Genomic DNA, 19,069 nt, shown 5'->3' on the forward strand with positions numbered 1-19,069 from the left:
GCTCCTCAGCAAGACAGGCAAAACTAAATGTTACTGCCCTGAGGATCAGAAGAAATTAAGTAATTTTGTCCTCATCCCTGGGACAGCAATATGTAATTTGGGAACAGAAGCAGAGCTGGGGTATAGGTGGGTGGAGGTGCTAGAAGGGGAGTTATGGTAGGTGGTGAAGTTATTGAACTGCAGGGGCAACATGGTTTAGTGATGGTTTTGTCAGTGTTAGGTTGATGACCTGAAAGGTCCCTTCCAACCTAGACAATTCTATGATGAGTAAGGGTGAGGACCTGAACAAGGTCTGGAGGGATTCCCAGATATCCCTAGGGAGTGGGTACCAGCAAGCGGTTACAGGGTTCTGAGTAGAGGAGAAGGTTTAGAAGCTGTCAGGGACGACTTGGGCCTGTAGCAGGTTTTCTTCTCTTCCTTCTCCCCGCAACCTCCCACCCAGGCCAGAGGGAGTCTGACCTCGGTACAGCAGACCCCTCTGCGTATTGCTTTTCAACTCTGTATCCTGTTTCCCCATCTCTTTCCCCGGCAGGCAAAGCACCCTAAATCCCCTCCCATCACCCTTGGATACCTTTCTCCATACATTCCTTTTCTCCCACTTCCCTCATAAGCTTCTGGCATGTAAGAACAATGACATGAGCTTGATGGGACTTGGAGAAGAGAGAACTGTAAGATGGACAAACAATGTTCTTTCCCTGATCTCTTTGCAGGCTGTTCTGGTCAGTTAACACTTCACTCACCATCAGCCAGAATCATCCCTGACTGGTTTAATTCTTCCTTGTAAATGCATAGCCTCCTTTTGGACAACAGATACTTTGAGTCACCAAGTCTCAGGAATCTGAAAGAAAAGCCAAATGGAAATATCTCTCTCCAATCTTGAAACAGTTCAAATAGATCTCCTGCTCTTGTGCCCACTACACCATTACATTTCTTTACTTCCAAAAATTCCACTTGGAGGCTGAATGTTTTGTACAAAACAACCACACCAAGGGCTAAAAATAAGTTTCATATACCTGTGTCTGGAAACAGTACAGCATGGCCAGGAAAATCCAAAAAAATGGGGAGTGCTTGACAGCCAAAGAAAGTCTGTCAAGTAAAATTACTCTGCTGCTGCCAATACTATTTAACACATTATTTGACTCCACTGGTTTCTAGGACATTGATCCCACGAACCAAATATCTCTCAACCTACCTTTCAAGTCTTATTTGCTTCTTCAATGATTCACTTGCCATAGCCAAAAAAAATACCCTTCATTTTTCTAAACAAGCAACCTACGCATTGTTCTCCACAAACTCTTCCCAAAATGAGCGTGTACATTTGTGTGTATGTAAAAGCTTTAAATTTCAAAGCACAATTGTATTAATTTTGGTGCATAATTTCAGGCTTCCCTCTGACAATATAAAATTATGCTGCCTAGAGTCATGTAAATTGGGTACCATAATAACTAATTCAATTTGGAATGTCTCTCTCTTTCTCTAATATCAATTATCATCTACACCACCACAGTGTCATTGAAAAACACTAGAACAAATTATGCACAAGAACCACTTTACAAGGAAAAATCAAGAGGATGTATGAAAAAAATATATCTGATTACAAAGACTGTGTAAACTGAGACAATGAGATCACTGTTTCCCTACAGCTTATAGAATGCTCCTATTTTATGCTTTTTCCCATCAACACAGAGCAGATTTTGCACCTCCCCCCTCCCCCCCAATGGTATCAGTTAACACTGGAATAAACACACTGGGTCCAAATTTCAGTCAGTGTAAGATGACAAAGCCTTTCCAGGCTGCACTAGAAATTTACACCAGCTAAGAATCATTCTTGACATCCGCGAAATGTATAACGTTTGATCCTTTTTTGAAAAGCAAGTATAAAGTGATTGAAAAACATTTCCAAACAAGTACAGCTACATTTTACATTCACCTCTGCATACAGTGATAATGTATAGTACAATGCAATGCAGATCCGGGCTTCATAATACAAGGGCTACTATAAATTAATTACCATGTACGCAAGGAAATCTAAAGGTGGACAGATGAGAAGAAAGAAATACAAACCATGTAGTTATCCTAACGACTTGGAATGGGAACATGAAAAAAATATCTTGACCACTAATCAGAAGAATGTATAAAAATTTAAACCAGTTAGATGACTACATATAAAGCCCCACTTCTCAAAAACTCAAATCCTTGCAACATAACAGGCTATACTTCTCTTCTTTCAAAGACATCAATTTATTTTTTCTTGAAAAGGAAAGCCGTATGCTATTCTAATGAAAATAGTGGTTTTGATTATTTAATTCAAGATAACAAAATGCCTCAGACTCGTCCACAATTATAAACATGATATTGTATCATTTTGCTTAGTCTAAAGAGCCCCCTAGTGTTCACCTACCACAAGCACAATAAATTATTTCAAATGACTAAGGAACTTCCTTGCAAATCTCTACCTATTAGCTCTAACAAACACCTATAGCTAGTGGAAAGAAAGCAAATTTTAGGCACTGGGTGATACATCTGCATGAAGAAAGTAATTTGAATTCCATAGTTAGAACTGTTTATCATGAGAATATTTCTATATTACTTTCTGTATAATTTTGAAGGACTCATTTAAACAACATTTCAGCCAACCATTAATAATATTCATTAATATATATTTGTTTATATATGTACAAAAGGAGCCCTCAGTCTTCAAAATTAACTATCCCTCTTGTTCAGTCACCGCTACTGAAAGTCAGTGACTAATGGGCCATGCTGCAATTATCTCCAAAGAGGTATTTTTCTATAGAGGTGCTGTTCAGTTCAGCTCTTGAAGGACGACCCCATTCCAGTTTAAGCAATGAATTGCAAAAATTTTCAGACCATGTTGTGGAAAAAAGGCAGTATTAACTTAAGATTTCTTACTCATTCACATGCCCCACTCCTTCACCTGGGTAAACAAAACTGCCAGTGGAGATAAGCTATGAACCACACCACAACGTGCCCCAGCGCTACCACAAGCTGTTGAAAAAGCATATGCCATATATAGAAAAAGACTATGCCTTTGAGTTCTCTATCGACCATCCAAGAAAAGATTTGAACCCGTTCCTCCGTTGAAAAGAGCTGCAAGATAGAGACGTGTGCAATCCATAAAATAGCACAAAATATACTTACATTTTGTCCAGAGGGAATCTAACGATAGACACACACCATGTGTACCCATAGGGAGACATACATTCTGGACATGAAGAAAGAACAATCTCAGATTGTTCCCTCAGCAGAGCAGTGCCTTAAGTTGGGTAATAACAATTGGCATCATCTATCCTTGTTGCATCCCCACACCAAAGAAATACTTCCTGAAGTATGGTGTTACTGGTCATGGAGACACCCTAAAACTTATCAAACCTCCCCCATTTTAAGTCTCTCTCTGGTGGGTATTCTGGCTTAGTTACTGAATGTCTGGATCCTCCTCCTCTCACCTGCTGCCACAGATACTGTCCATCAGGCCAATGAGAACGGGGAATTTTCCTGCTGAAAATTAACCACCTGTCAGATCAGGCCCCTAGTCTGTCTATCATGTGACCACACAAGGGCCAGCACTGGCACAAAGCAGAAATCAGAACTCATGGGTAAGGAGAAAGGGCATAATCATCTCATTTGCTGACACTGCCCCACAGGCTTTGCCACCAGTGTCCTGACATCTGACGACGGCTCCTCTTCTCCTTGTCTTGTACCAGCCATAGATAATACACAAGTTCCTGCTGCCATTTCTCATGAATTGGCACTGCCAGGTCCTCATTTCTCTCTGGATAGCTAGAAACATCTTAAAATACAAATGAAAGGCTCTCTGAGCTCCATCTCTGTCTCCGCCTTAGTGATATCTACCTGCGCCATCCCTGGAAGCATTTAAGGTCAGATTGGATGGGGCTCTGAACAACCGGATCTCGCTGAAGATGTCTCTGCTCACTGCAGGGGGAGTTGGACTAGATGACCTTTAAAGGTTCCTTCCAACCCAAACTATTCTACGATTTCAAGCCACAAAATAGCATTTAGCTTTAAACACTGTATAGCTCCACCAACAGAAGGAATGCCTCATTCTCACCTTTCATATCAGCTTTGAAATAAAGCTTGAGATCTAGCTCACAATGCAGTTCAGCTGACTTGCAGTGAATACAGGTCAATGAACTGCTAAATGGAGCATCTTTGAGCCCTCTCACAGCTTCTCCATTGCTTCCTTTGCTTTAATTGTCAAGCTTCTACTCCAACTCAGGACTGAGCCTGCAGAGGTTTTGGCTTTGGAAACAGCTCAAGAGATCTCCAGGATAGGACTTTTTCCAAAACACACATCTACTGCATACAGTGATCACCTCAGTCATCCCAGGTTCTCCTGGACCAAACTAGTATCAACTCTGTGGAAGGTTCAGACCAATGAGGAAAAAGCAAGTATTTCTGTTGCAAGGAAGGGGCCTTCTGGGATGGCTCATATAGGAGCCAGCAGATCATTAATAGCGACTCTCTTAGACATGACCTGATTGCCTCTTTAAGGAGGGTAAGCCAGAGGATGAAGGAAGTAAAGAAAGGATAGGACCAGATCAACTTCTTGCAAACCCAGTAGTCACAGATAACTGTTTCCCGTCTCTTTAGTGCTCTCCCCCAGCCACGAAACACTCGTCCCAAGGTGCTAAGTTGTGGAAGAGTTTATGAAGGTGGACCTTCAGGGTACCTGGTACCCCATGCAAGCAGCAGGAGCTAGGCAGGCTTGTACTGTATCTTTTTTTGTGAGATTCACACCGAAGCAGCAGTATTTCACCCAAGGGCACTAAGCTGAGGAAGTGAACCAGTTTTTCAGAAGAATTCAATCTTCACAGTTTTTTTGAGTGAACTGACGGGTCCAGGGAAACACCTTATTTAAACGGACACCGAGGAACAAACTGAGCTATCAGAAAATCTTGACCTTTCAGCTTTCTGAACAAGTCCTGCCCCTTAAGCTCTACACTTACTTTCCTCTCCACAATGGTCTTGCATCTTGTGATGGAAGACTGCATCCAGGCCTTGCCTGAGGTAAAGAAAGGTACAGTGCCTATCTGAACATGAAACAGCCCACAACCCTGCAGAGACATAGTCTCCATGATGCAAATTTAAGGCAACTGCCTCTTCATTGCCTTTGCATGGATTAACAATCCTTCCTGTAAACGGGCTCCCAAGAATTAGGCAATGCAGGGTGAATATAGCTTTCCATAGATAAAGCATTTGATTTGATCCACTCTGTAATCCGCTCTGTAATCTCCAACACCTTGAGTTCACATTCCTAAAAGTGTTTATCGGTACAGTACTTGTTATTGAATCTTTCAGCCCACACCAGTAACAAGCACTATGGATTTCCCAGTGAGGGGTCATTGCCAGCTATCACAGCAGGATTACCCATTTTTAAGGGGAAACAGGTTCTTATCCACACAGCTGTAATATCAAGATGAAGTTAGTACAAAATGGTAACTAACTTCCTTTTCTCATCCTAACATCAGCAAGCTACTGCTGGTTACACCTTAGAAACTATTTCATCAACTGTAGTCATGATCCAGACCTGAAAGAAAAATGTATTCTCTGCACTTAGCATTTAAAAAACTACTTGTGTACTTAGAAACACACACCAGAGAGTTCTTTACATTGTCCAACCAGTATCACGTCAAATTCCATATCCAGACTCTGAAGGTGCCTTTCAAAAAAAAAAAACCAAAAAACAAACCCAAACCCCCCCGCCCCAAATCCCCAAACCCGCCCCCCCATAGTTTATCTGAAGATCGATCTATCTATCTATCTTGTGTTTACAGAAGCACAGACTGAGCTTTTGGCCTTGGCAAAGGCAAAGGATTGGATATAACACTGCCACTTACTGGAGACATGAAACTTTCTCAGGAGATTATGAGTTTACCTCAGCTCCTACAATTCTCCTAGACCTCGCTATGCATTCAAAATTGTCCAGGACACTAGTATATCCACATCAGTTTAGTTAGCTTTGATGCAGCTCATTAAGGTGAATTTAACCAAGATTCTCAAACATTTTTTCCTGTAAGATACTTGTTGTCAGCAAGAAAGGCAATTCTTCATCCACACCAAAGCTTTTTATTTAGGGAGATAGTGCAATAAATACTAAAATATTTTGACATTTTATTCCTGTTTCTTTCCTAATTTATAGTAGCTCTTCATATCCACTGCATGGTTGCAATTGAAAAAGAAAAAGAAATGTAACCCTGCAGTGAAATAAAAGGAAATATATTAAATACTCATATAAATAATATTAGATTTCTATAACTTCTTGATTTTTAGAAAGCCTGTGCAAGAGTTTTGAGAGTAAAGTTTGATAGCAAAGACATCCCCTCTGACAAGACTGATATTTATCCTCAAGACGTGCAAGACTCTCATTACGGAGTTCCTTTAGATTTGCTGTAGTCTAATGATATATTATGTACAATAAGAAACATTGCTGAAATAATGGGATTATGAAGCATAACATCAGCTTTGTCTGAGCTCTATTAAGCAAGTTAGATATATGAAAAGCCATTTAGTAACTACTTGCTCACTCTTCCATTAGGAAGAATATAAAATATGTTAATATCTTAAGTCCCACATGTTTATTTACAAGATTCTTACTTCAGGGATTTGAAAGGATATTTTTGTGTTGCAGTCACTCTAAGGACAAAAAGCGTGAATTATTTTAAATATGGAATATGGAATGAAAACGTCCATTCTCTGACCTCAGTTATACTGCGTTTGTACGAAAGCTTTAGAACTGTTTATTACTCCCTAGCATTAGCACAAGTTGGTTATCTAAATGTAAATTAAATTTATGTTTCCCATCAGAATCAATAAAATTATCAAGGGATAAGAGGCAAAAGGAAAATACATAAAATCCTATAGTGATTTTAAGTCTACAAAATTACTCTATTGAGGTCATTAACCACAAGGTCAAAGCACATAAGATTTTATGAAGAACAGCAGTACCATAGAAGAAAACCTTGTTCTCCCAAAGGAAATTCACTGCCACTTCACTATTATTATATTTTCCCATGTAAATCAGAGTTACATTCTCAGTGTCCTGTTATGATTTCCCTCTTCCTGTAACCTCTATCAGAAAATGAAAAAGCAGCATGAAAACAAGCAGACTGACACTAGAACAAATTAATTATGATGCTCGGACACGGGAGATTGGACTGTTTTATTGTATTAACGATAATATAGATTAATTTTAAAGAACCCTACTGGTCCAACTTCACGGAGACTATGGATGCCAGAAGAATATTTTGTTAAAACAAGCAATAATTTCTAAGGTCAGGAATGAACTGAGCATGCCTTTATTGGACAGGAACATTTTCAAATACCTCCCATGACTCAAAATCATGTTTCACAGCTGCTATCAAGTCAATTGTCACAATCACAAGGTTACATTTTCACCCTGACATAGCACAAAACTACCAACTGGTCTACCCCTTGAGAAAGACACAATATCATATACTCAATTTATTCAATATTTTTTCCTCTCCCCCTTTAAAATAAAAGGGTCAAGAAAAAACACATGCACTACAGATCCCTGTTGAGAGGTGACTCTGCAGATGTCAACTCAAGTAACCAAGCCTGTTTACAAGTACTTCGGCCTTTATCTTTTAAAAGTACATTGAACAGAAATTATTTTTAAGATGTATAGACTCATAGAATTGTTTTGGTTGGAAGAGACCTTTAAGATCACCAAGTCCAACCATTACCCTAGCACTGCCAAGTCCACCACTAAACCATGTCCCTAAGCACCACATCTACATGTTTTTAAACACCTCCAGGGATGGCAATTCAACCAATTCCCGGGGCAGCCTGTTCCAATGCTTGACAACCCTTTCAGTAAAGAAATTTTTTCTAATATCGCATCTAAAGCTCCCCTGAAACAACTTGAGGCCATTTCCTCTTGTCTTATCAGTTGTTACTTGGGAGAAGAGACCGACCCCCACCTCTCTACAACCTCCTTTCAGGTAGTTGTAGAGAGTGATAAGGTCTCTCCTCAGCCTCCTTTTTTCCAACCTAAACAACCCCAGCTCCCTCAGCTGCTCCTCGTAAGACTCATGCTCTAGAACCCTCAGCAGCTTTGTTACCCTTCTCTGAACACTCTTCAGTACCTCAATGTCCCTCCTGTAGCAAGGGGCCCAAAACTGAACACAGTACTCAAGGTGTGTCCTCACCAGTGCAGAGTACAGAGGTACAATCGCTTCCCCAGTCCTGCTCACCACACTATTTCTAATACAAGCTAGGATGCTATTGGCCTTCTTGGCCACCTGGGCACACTGTAACTTCATGCTTTCTATTTCATACACCGCTCTTTGATTAATAACCTATTTTTCCTTTCCACTTCTCAAGAGATATTTCAGAAATCAATGCATTTTCCTTCTGCAATCAAAAAGGTTTATAGATCTCATAAGATTTTACATTGATCTCTTCAAATGTCCCTAAACCTTACATGCCAAACGAGGAGGAGGTTTCAATACTTACCCAACATTCTTTCAACCCATTTCAGGTGAAATAAAAGTCAGACATTAAAAACTTTACAACTGTTTCACATAAAGCCGGGTCTTTTCATAAGAGCATATGTGAACTGAACTCAGAGTTGAAATTGAAGCTACTTCAAATTCAAGGGCAACCCAGACCAAAGCAGGGAGCTGCTGCAGAACAGCAGTATATGCTACTGCCATCATCCTGCCTGCCAAAAACAGTTTGTAGCCCTGGTACACAATGTTCACTTCTAGTCATGGAGGGTTTAAAGACAGCAGCCACCAGTCCTTCACAGACATCACACAGTAAACTGGCAGGATTATATGGAATTAAGAGTGGTGTAAGTGACATTAAAATTCAGCACTTCAGAGCACATAATAATAGTAAACCACCAGAAACTGGAGGCCAAAATCTTGGACCTCTAGAGGCAGATGCCCACCTCTGAGCAGTGGCTGCTCTCCGGGTCCAGCAGTGCTGTTCTGAGCACACGTCCAGGGTCTGACTGCAGCTGTTCACAGACTTCAGACAAGTGCAGTTTTAATTCCTTGCATTTAGAGCATTGTCCCTCATAGCAATATATGACATGATAAGCAATATTTGACGCAGAAATCTCTAATATTTAAATAACATTACGAAGCCTGGTTTTATTCAGTTATTAATCACAGTCTTGTATCTACACTTGTTCTTCTTACAACAATACGCTCAAACCTTTACAGTCATGCCTTCAAAGCATACATTTATCAACACTGACAATAAAAAATAAAAAAAAAGTGCTAGAACTCAATGCTCCATACATTAAAACCAACAAGTTTTCTCCTTTAAAATAAACGTAAACAGAAGAGCAATAGGATTTGGGAACTCTTAAGTGTTCTTTATAGCACTCGTGATATACATTTAACTATTTGCTCACAGTTTAATTAAAAAGTATGGGGGGAAAGCAACTGCTCTGAATTGTTCAGGAAAGTTGTTCAGCTCTACGGTGCTTTAATATCTTTTAATATCTCTGCTCTGTACTTTAATATCTCTGGCTAACATAGCGGGTGTTTTCTTTCCTTCTAGCAGTTCCCTTTTCACTGTACGCTGGCTGAGACTGCTCAGCTTCTGACAGCAACCACACACCGAGAAAAACTAGTGCTCATTTCACCTTCAGTACTACAGAAATACCATACTAAAAAGAGGTAAAAAAGAAAAGGATATTGGCTCTTTCTATACTGATCCTAGTATATACAATCACAGAATGGTTTTGGTTGGAAAGGACCTTAAAGATCACCTAGTTCCAACCCCCTGCCATGGGCAGAGACACCTCCCACTAGACCAGGCTTCTCAAAGCCCCATCCAGCCTGGCCTTGAACACCTCCAGGGATGGGGCCTCCACAGCTTCTCTGGGCAACCTGTTCCAGTGTCTCACCACCCTCACAGGAAAGAATTTCTTCCTAATATCCCATCTGAATCTACCCTCTTCCAGTTTAAAACCATTACCCCTCGCCCTATCACTACACTCCCTGGTAAACAGTCCCTCCCCGTACTGCAATAATGTCTCCCCGGAGCCTTCTCTTCTCCAGTCTCAACAGCCCCAGCTCTCTCAGCCTGTCCTTATAGGAGAGGTGCTCCAGCCCTCTCATCATCTTTGCGGCCCTCCTCTGGACTTGCTCCAACAGGTTCCATGTCCTTCTTATGTTGGGGGCCCCAGAGCTGGACACAGTACTTCAGTGCTCATGAGAGCAGAATAGAGGGGGAGAATCACCTCCCTCAGCCTGCTGGCCACGCTCCTTTTGATGCAGTCCAGGATGCGGTTGGCTTTCTGAGCTGCAAGAGAACATTGCTGGCTCACAGTCAGTTTTTCATCCACCAATAGCCCCAAGACCTTCTCGGCAGGGCTGCTCTCTAATCCACTCATCGCCCAGCCTGTATCCGTGTTTGGGATTGCCCCGACCCAGGGGCAGGACCTTGCACTTGGCCTTGTTGAACTTCATGAGATTCACATGTGCCCACCTCTCAGGCCTGTCAAGGTCCCTCTGGATGGCATCTCTTCCCTCTAGAGTACCAACAACACCACTTAGCTTGGTGCCATCCACAAACTTGCTGAGGGTGCACTCAAGTACAAGTAGTAGGCCTAAACCCAAAATATTATTAGTGAACAAACAGTTCACTGTTTTCTCAGAACACTTTCACCCTTCCTTAGTTGTTGATGTTATCAGGTTGTCTGAGTTGAGCTTGAATGAACAGCTTCATATCCCAAGCTTTTCTGAGAGAATGAACAATTGGCAAATGATAAATCACTGCTCAGTGGCACTCAGCCAGGAGGCAGGAGCTCAGTAAACCCACATACACTAATATTCTTGATGAGGGAGGCCCTCAGGGGCCATAAATTCCCTCCTACCATCCGAAGGGTATCACCACATGCATGCTCTCAGTCACTCTATACGTCGTACCAGCCCAGCTTCTCCCCAAAACCTGCGCTTCAATTCATTCCTGTGCACTCTGATACACCAGTGGGATCTACTGAGCTGATGTAAGGCAAGAGGACCATCAGAGCTCCCTTAATTCCTAGGAAGCAACTCAGGACAAAATAGGACATGAGCGTGTCTTCTGAGGACAACGAACCGGGATACAAACCAAATGAGGGGACTAGGAGGTAATGAGCTGGAGGTGGTAATCAGTGCTGAAGGGCACACTGCACAGTCTATGACTTTTTTAAATGCCTGCCTTTTATAGCTTTTGCAAATTAACAGACTCAGCAGGCTGGTGGGAATCTGAGTCATCTACAGCATAAAATAAATGTATTCAAATGTCAAAACAACTAAGTATGAGTTCAAATTTTTGGAGACATATTTTTAATATCAAAATAAAATAAATTACAGTTCTAATATGTCCACTTTTACTATGTCAAAATCTAGTGTTTTACAATAAATAAAATGTAGAACTATTACTAATACTACTTTACATTTGATTTTAAGCCCACAAAGTAAATTAATCTCTGTGGATACTGCAAAATCCCATGGTTAAGACTGACTTTATATACACACAAAAAAAGATGAACATCTCATATCAGAGCTAAAAACCCAGAAGTATTCAAAAGAATTAAAAGATTAAAACACAGTATTTGTCTTTGTTAATGACAAAGTATTTCTGATTCTTAAGACATTTTCCCTTCATGTCAAAGAAAACTTGTTGATTCAAAATCAAGTAATTAGAACTGTGAGGAAAGAAAGAAAAGCACCTCTGAACTGAAACTTTACTCACACTGTAATTTATTATTTTAAATATTTAGATGTGATGTGATAGCAACTTCCAATCTGGTGCAACTGTGGGCTTTCTCTGAAAGAAGAGCTCCCATTTGCCTCCTTCCCCTCACCCCTCCCTTCCTTAGCTTCCTCTCTGCCAGATCTAATAACTGTGTGGCCACAAAGCAAGACAGTCCGGCAAGCTCATCTGACAGAAACCTTACTCAGTCTTCTGCCAGCCTCCAAAAAAGAACGAACAGTTTTCCATCAGACCAGTTTACTGGATTTCTCTTGCCCCAGGAACAGAGGAAGTGTACGCATAGGTACAGAAATGCAAGAGAAATACACGTCTTTCTGCAGGAGCTGCAGTTGTACCAGACAGCATCACATCCAGACACACGCCCAGGGCATAGTTCTCAGCTAAAACTGAATTTATTTTATATTGCGCCCCCGCCCCCCCCCCCGCCCCAGAAAAAAAAAAGATGGTACTGACTTCTCACTTGTGCCAGAATAGCACGGGTGTAGGCAGATGACCTGCAAGGTCTGGGAGCTGATCAGAGCCTTGATCCTACAATCACAAAAAACCCAATCCGTTTCCAACTGGACCATGTCTATTATCCAGCTAATTATCCCATTAATGAATGCTAGCAGCAGCATAAAAGAGGGCAGTCACACGTGGTGGGTGGGCGGGGGAGGACAGGGACACCCCCTCCAGCAGAACAGGGACTTCAATGCAAAACCGAAGACAAGTGGGATTCCCCAAGGGAAGGAGCAGAGATCCACCTCGTGAGGACACCAGGCACAGACCTGCGCCTTCGCTCTCTGCAAACCTTAACCAGTCCCCGCTGCGACGGATGTGTTCACCCAGGCAGATGTGAAACTTTCCTGTTTTGGCAGGGTTTATGGCTTCTGCATCCTTTCACTCTGTGGAGACCATTTCATATTACTCTTTTTCTCCTGACAGTTTAATGAATAATACAGCAGAGTGGTTCCACTAAGGCAACATCACGGTAAAGAAACAGCAGTTCTCTTCCTAGTCCATTACTATTTGCTAAATAAACCAAATCATTTTATTTCTCTGTATCTGTTTTTTTCATAGTCCCATTACCACTTACTAAATAAATCATTTTACTTTATCCTTATTTTTTTCTTCCCATCCTCATCTTATACACTGGAAGCATCTGGAAATTTGTTGCTATTCGAATGTGCAACAACTGTACATGCAACATTAGTCCCTTCACCCCTCTCCTCATCAGCTATAAATGAACAACAGTTAATTCATTTTTGAAATAACCTAGACATTGCACTTTAAAATATCCTGAAATACTTGATTTTTCTCTGATTTTTTCAAATGTATGTAAAAACACCAATTGGTATAAACAAATACATACAAGCTTAGATATTATATAGTATTTGCCAGAATAGAATGCAACACAGAAAGGCAAAATGGGCCAGTTCTCAACTCCGCAAAGGCAGAGACAGAATGCAAGTAGGTGAAAAAAATGCCTTAAAAAAAGAAGTTTTAAACGTTTTAATATACTGTAAGGACTGAACATTTAATTAACATGAGCAAAAGACAAAATATAAATGATTACAAGTCTACAAACAATACTTATACTAGCCTTGACAGAAGAACCCCAGACACAAAACCAGGTATCCTCAGAAGAAAGCAGAAACCAACACCTAGTAGCACTTCCAAAAAAAGCTGTTTCCAACTGCTCTGAACTGTTTGAATTCATTTTCAAAACTGCTTTTCTGAGGTCAGGAGCAGAGCCTATGCCAAAGAATGTGACCTGTTTTGTTAGTCAAAAGGGAGTATTTAGTTTGGGAAGCACCACGAATGTTTTAAGGGATCGTATTTTTTGCAGGTTACTACCAGGAAAATTCCAGATTATTGGGACTAAATTACAGGATAAGAAAGCGATATGTAGCTACTTAAAGGCTATAAAGGAGTTTAATATGTATTACTACACACTAAGTTTGAAAAGTAGTCAGTGCTCCTAAACAGAACCACATAAATGAGAAAGATTCTGTATGTTCATCCAAATCAATCTGTACAAATTTAATCGTAATTCCAGAGAAGGAAGACCGCCTTACCCCACCACTAACTGCATTCAAAATTTCCTCTTGCACACAGTTTCTGCAGGATGGCCTCACTGCATGAGTGTCTTTGGCATCAGGGATGTCCACAGCATGAGAAGCAGACTTTTCTACTGCTGGAAGAGTGTGGAAAGATACTCAAGGATACATGTCCTTGTGTGAATGAAAAAGGACTCTTACAGCTTATCTACACAAAGAAGCTACTCTGTATTAATTGAGGGTATGAATTTACAGCGCTAATTCAAATGCTCAATAACTTCTTCCACATGCAATGAGTTGAACACTCCAGGATAATGAACTACTTCACATTCAACAAGAATATTCAGTACCCATAACAGGAGCCAGCGTGGAGCAACGGATATTGTGTACCTCCTGCTTTATTCCACTGCAGCTTTGCTTGGAAGACACACCTTAAGTATCAGGAAAATAGAAACTTAAAAAAAAAAAGAGAAAAAATCTAAACTGTTTAACTTAATGCCTTCACTTTTTGCAGATTTGCAGGAGAGAGCACGCTCCCACTTCACAGTTTGTAGACAGAAGGCTCATTTACACAGAGACGCTCATGCTGCTCATGCAAGTCCTGCCAAATCCTGCAACTGAAGATGTCAGGGAACACTGAAGATGTTGCCCCTTTTGCTGCCTGCCTCATCTTCTGCCAAAGATGGCCCTTGCTGCAGCACAGTAAGCCATCTGTCCGGGCCTCGTGACATCCCAGTTCATAGATCGCTGTATTTGCTTTCTCTGAACAGAAGTTTGGGCGATGTCCCATTCGTGAACTACCCCAGCTGCACAGCAAGCGTACATGTTGTTCTGCCACCCTTTGTCCTGCAGCCTAAGGAGAGCAGCAGAACAGAGAACTAGACCAAAACTTAGCAGGGTTTATTTGCCAGAACCTTCAGGAAGATTAATTTGAATAAGCTTTTAAAATGTATTAGTTAACCCATAAATAGAGTTTAAAAGTGATTGTAAAACGCTTTTGTTTAATTTACTTTAGAAGTCAGCTAAACAAACAAAAGTAACTTCCAAATAAAAGTATCCATAACAGATTTCAATGTGATTTAATTAATACACTCTTGAAGTTAGCTCAAATTCATATTCCAGAATGTCCATGGAGTTAATCTGCAATGTTTTTTCTGAATGTTCCTATGTATGCAAGCCCAGAGAGTGCTATTCATTTTCTCTGAGGCACAAAATGCTGTGAAGACAGAGGGCTGTGTTTAGCACTGGGCAGGAAGGTAGCTGTGAAGAAGTGTGAAGTGAAAGCATTTCAAGCAAGTATTTTTGTAAGGCACTCACAAAAATTACAAAAATGGCTCTGTTGCTTAGCTCATTTTTCAACTGAATTACTTAACCAGATGGAAAGCCAAGATATGTGACCTTCTGTGCCAAGTAAGGTCACTTTTTTTTTTTTTTAATAGATTTTAGAAGTAGAAACTACTCTGAAAAGACAAGCAAAACTTTTGGTGAAAACTCAAGGCGAATGCTAAGGCTATTACATAGGCAATTAGCCACACAAAACAGATTGAATCTAACAACATTCAGATTTCTGAGAAAAAAGGCATATATTATACCACCCCTATATTACTGAACATTCTGATGCATACTGCAAACCAAATTCTTCCTTGTTAAGTCACCTATTAAGCACACCAGAAAAAAAAGAAAATTACATACCTACACATTTTAAAGGAGAAATAGCCATGACATAACTAAATTGCTATTCTGGTGAGAGCCATGGCATTTGTTTTTAGTAAGTCTTAACCTCTATAGCTAATGCTAGATCCTGCTTTACTTTTCAGTACCTGTATACCCTCCCAGCAAAGCTCAGAGCTTATTAAGACAGAGGCTTAAACTTAGAACTGAACTGACATTTACATGTCAGAAGTGACACATACAAACTCTCTGCAATTGAATCATGTACTCCCCCAGCTGCCTTCAAGAGTGGGATACGTCAGCTCACAATTTACTGTGGGCAAACAGACTTTTCTCAGAGTAGCTTCATTCAGGATTCCTTTAAAACAGTGGAAGGACTTTAGCAGGCTTTAGGACATGACAGATCTTACACCCAATTTTAGTCAAAATTAAGCAAATTTTTAATGTTTAATAAATGTTTACTTTTCAAGACCAAAATAGGAAGTTTTATAGAACAAGCAGATCTAGTAATTACATATTACAATTTTCCATAAAGCTTTAAAACCTCTATGTTACATTATTACAGTCTACAATTCTGCACACAACTGCACAAACCTCTAGGTATGGGAATATGCCATCTGTATTTGGGTAGGCAAATCAGGTAACCACTCTCATAGGTATTTATAGCATTGGGATTTCAGGACCTATTTCTGAGAGGGGAAAGGCAACTACTTCCAACTTACCAGAGTGTTCAAGTTACAGAGCTCATGTGTGATCAAGGATCTTGTAATCAATGCTGCAATCCACCACCAAAAAGTCTAATTCTCATCAATAATAAAAGCTGCTTTACATAGTGGGTATAACCGTTTCCCTTAAGGCCTAACTAAGATTCCAAGGAAGCCTTAACCCACCACGGGTAGCGGCAAGCATAATGTGTGTTAATTCATGATAATTTACAACAGTTTAAAAGCACAGCAGTACAAGTCTTTCAAAAAAACAAATAGCATAAAGCAACTAAGAATAAACTAGAAATGGACAACAGATTTTTTAAAATATTTTTTTGATCTTTTATTTCCAAAGTAATAAAACACTCAATGAGAAATGGCCCTATAACTGTCATATAGTTGTGCTTATGTAACAGCAGCCTCTTTCCCCAGCTACATTTCAAATTGAAAAAGCATTTTTTTTTTTTTAATTAAAACCAGGCAAAGGATTTTCCCATAAGCTTTCCAGGAAAATCAACCTCTGGATGAAAACCAAACATAAAAATTTCAGCAGGAAAGAGGAATATTCCAATAAATCATGAGTATGCAAGAACAACATTCAGACACAAGACAATGGTGAAAATTCTTATACAACTTTCAATTTATCAGGCCACTACAGACTACCACCTATTATAACAAGAACATAACATAACAATTTATTTTAAAAACGGCTCAGCTGCACAGGCATTATATTGTGTGCTCTCTACTTCTGTCTGATTTTCATATATTAGTCTTCAGTATCAGGAGCAAATGCATAAAAAGCATGAGAATGTGTTCTATTCCACAAAGACACTTTTGTCCACACAACTATGCATGTTTTGTTCCAAAAAGCAGTAGATAATTTTATAGAATTACAGGATTTTTTCCAAGTTTGACAGTTAACATTTTTGCCAAAATTAAAGAGTTGCAGTTTATTTATGAAATAATTACTTGGGAGAAGCTAGGATACTTAATTTGAAATTTCGCATGCTGTATCACCATCCTGTAAGCTGAAGAAGTACAACAAATACCTGCAACAACAAAGGTTCTACAACCAGAAAAAGAGTCTTGTGAAATTATTTTTATAAAAGCTGGAAAGAGTAATACCTGAAACACTCCACAAACTTTTGTAGAATATGAACAAAACTAAGATCTAGTTTACCAATTCTTAAATCCTTTAAAAATTATTAGGAGTAATACACCTCTCTGTGTACACCTAATCATTCATAAGATTTAAGGGAGACAGTTGTTCAACACAGACCTAACAAAAGCATCATCTTAACCAACATGTTGAAAAAATGCCTGTTTTAAAGTTAATTTTGCATTTCAAGGTCTTCCTCAAAATCTGCCTACAAGGTACCTAAATGTATGGAGTGAGGATACAAGAGACATCAGACCTGTGGATACTTTAGTTTCACTAACACCTCTTTGGCCTGACAACAGAACATCAACAGTAACAGTTGTTTGGTCATTTTTTGCTGAAATCTTGAACAGCACAAACAGTGTAAGTTCTAAAATCACTCTCAGAAATTCAAGCAAATAATTTTATCAAATTTTTCATGACAGCAAAACATGCATAATAAAACACATACATGTTTGCAAACATAGCAGAGAATATTTGGAAGTGAAAAGTCATCAGTGAGATAGCCGATATTGGACACGTTTACACAACAGATGTTTGGTTTTCTGTCCTACAGCTGTCTGACACGGATCATACCCGGTGTTTCACCTTAACACGTCAAGCTGTAAAGGACAGCAAAGTTGCTGCTCCATAGACAGCAAAACCATGGAAGGAGACAGAATGGGTATCATAACCATTTCCAGATAAGCTATCCCTGTTAGCGATTAAGAGTCCTGGGAGACTATACAGTTTGACTCGACCCGTTTGCTTTGCTCTTTTCTACTGACTTTTAGGAAAGATGTTTTAAATTTCCTTTTTTTTCTTTTTTTTTTCCCACTGTCCTGGCAGTATGGATGGGAATCAGCAGACTTGTAGCCTGTTTCCAGTTCTGCCACTAAATGATATACAAACTATGTTATTCCTCATTTTACTGAATCATAAAATGGAACAATAGAACTCCAATAACTGACTTTACTTGAGCAGCTAGCCCAAATTTGGCATCTTGGAGGTTATTTCACTTAGAGAGACTAATTGGTAATTCCATTAATAGGAATTTATTTATTTACAAAACATGTACATGGGACAGAAGAGGATGGGACAGAGGAAAAGGTGAAACAAAGAAAAAAATATTTCCAACTAGTTCATGAGCTCTTCTGTCACTAAGCATTTATACTTATATATGTAATCGAGGGATGATTATTAACTAGCTAGCCTGTGAGTTTTCAAAAAAAGCTCAACCAACTACCCACAGACGCATGCGGGCAGTAATGTGATGTTATTCCTGGAAAGTCTACTTGTAATGTCCACATTTCAGAAGTGGTATCACTCATCCTCCGGCAACTGAGTACTCAAATTCTGCCTGCTGTGACAGCCTTGCAATAATTTTCACTGATACTGGGATTGCCATAACCAAAGTATTTTACAGGGCAATCTAATTTTTAGAATTACATCAAGTAAAATAGTGACTTGATACTGTCTGCAAAATAAATAGGATAACTAAAGCGCTGATTTCCATACAAGTAAGTGGATATTCTTGTGTTTGCGTATTTTGACCAGGAAGGCTTAACTCAACTTTATAGGAATGAGTTAAAAAACTATATACAATTCCAGTAAACATTTTAAGAACTTACATAGCTTCCATTCACTAGGCATCGCAATGTTTCATTGTTTTTGAGCAAGCTTCAAGTTTATTTTCTCCATATTATACCTACAAAATGCAGGTACAGAAATGTTCACTA

The 19,069-nt window shown here is 39.6% G+C and overlaps 1 protein-coding gene across 1 annotated transcript in view; it reads right to left on the bottom strand.

The window, feature by feature from the left end:
• RNF144B (ring finger protein 144B) overlaps positions 1-19,069 on the bottom strand; it is a 93,931-nt gene that overhangs the window by 71,539 nt on the left and 3,323 nt on the right. The gene's annotated exons all lie outside the window — the stretch shown is intronic.

This window comes from Larus michahellis, chromosome 2 (genome assembly GCF_964199755.1).
Source record: "Larus michahellis chromosome 2, bLarMic1.1, whole genome shotgun sequence".
Classification (NCBI taxonomy): Eukaryota; Metazoa; Chordata; class Aves; order Charadriiformes; family Laridae; genus Larus; species Larus michahellis.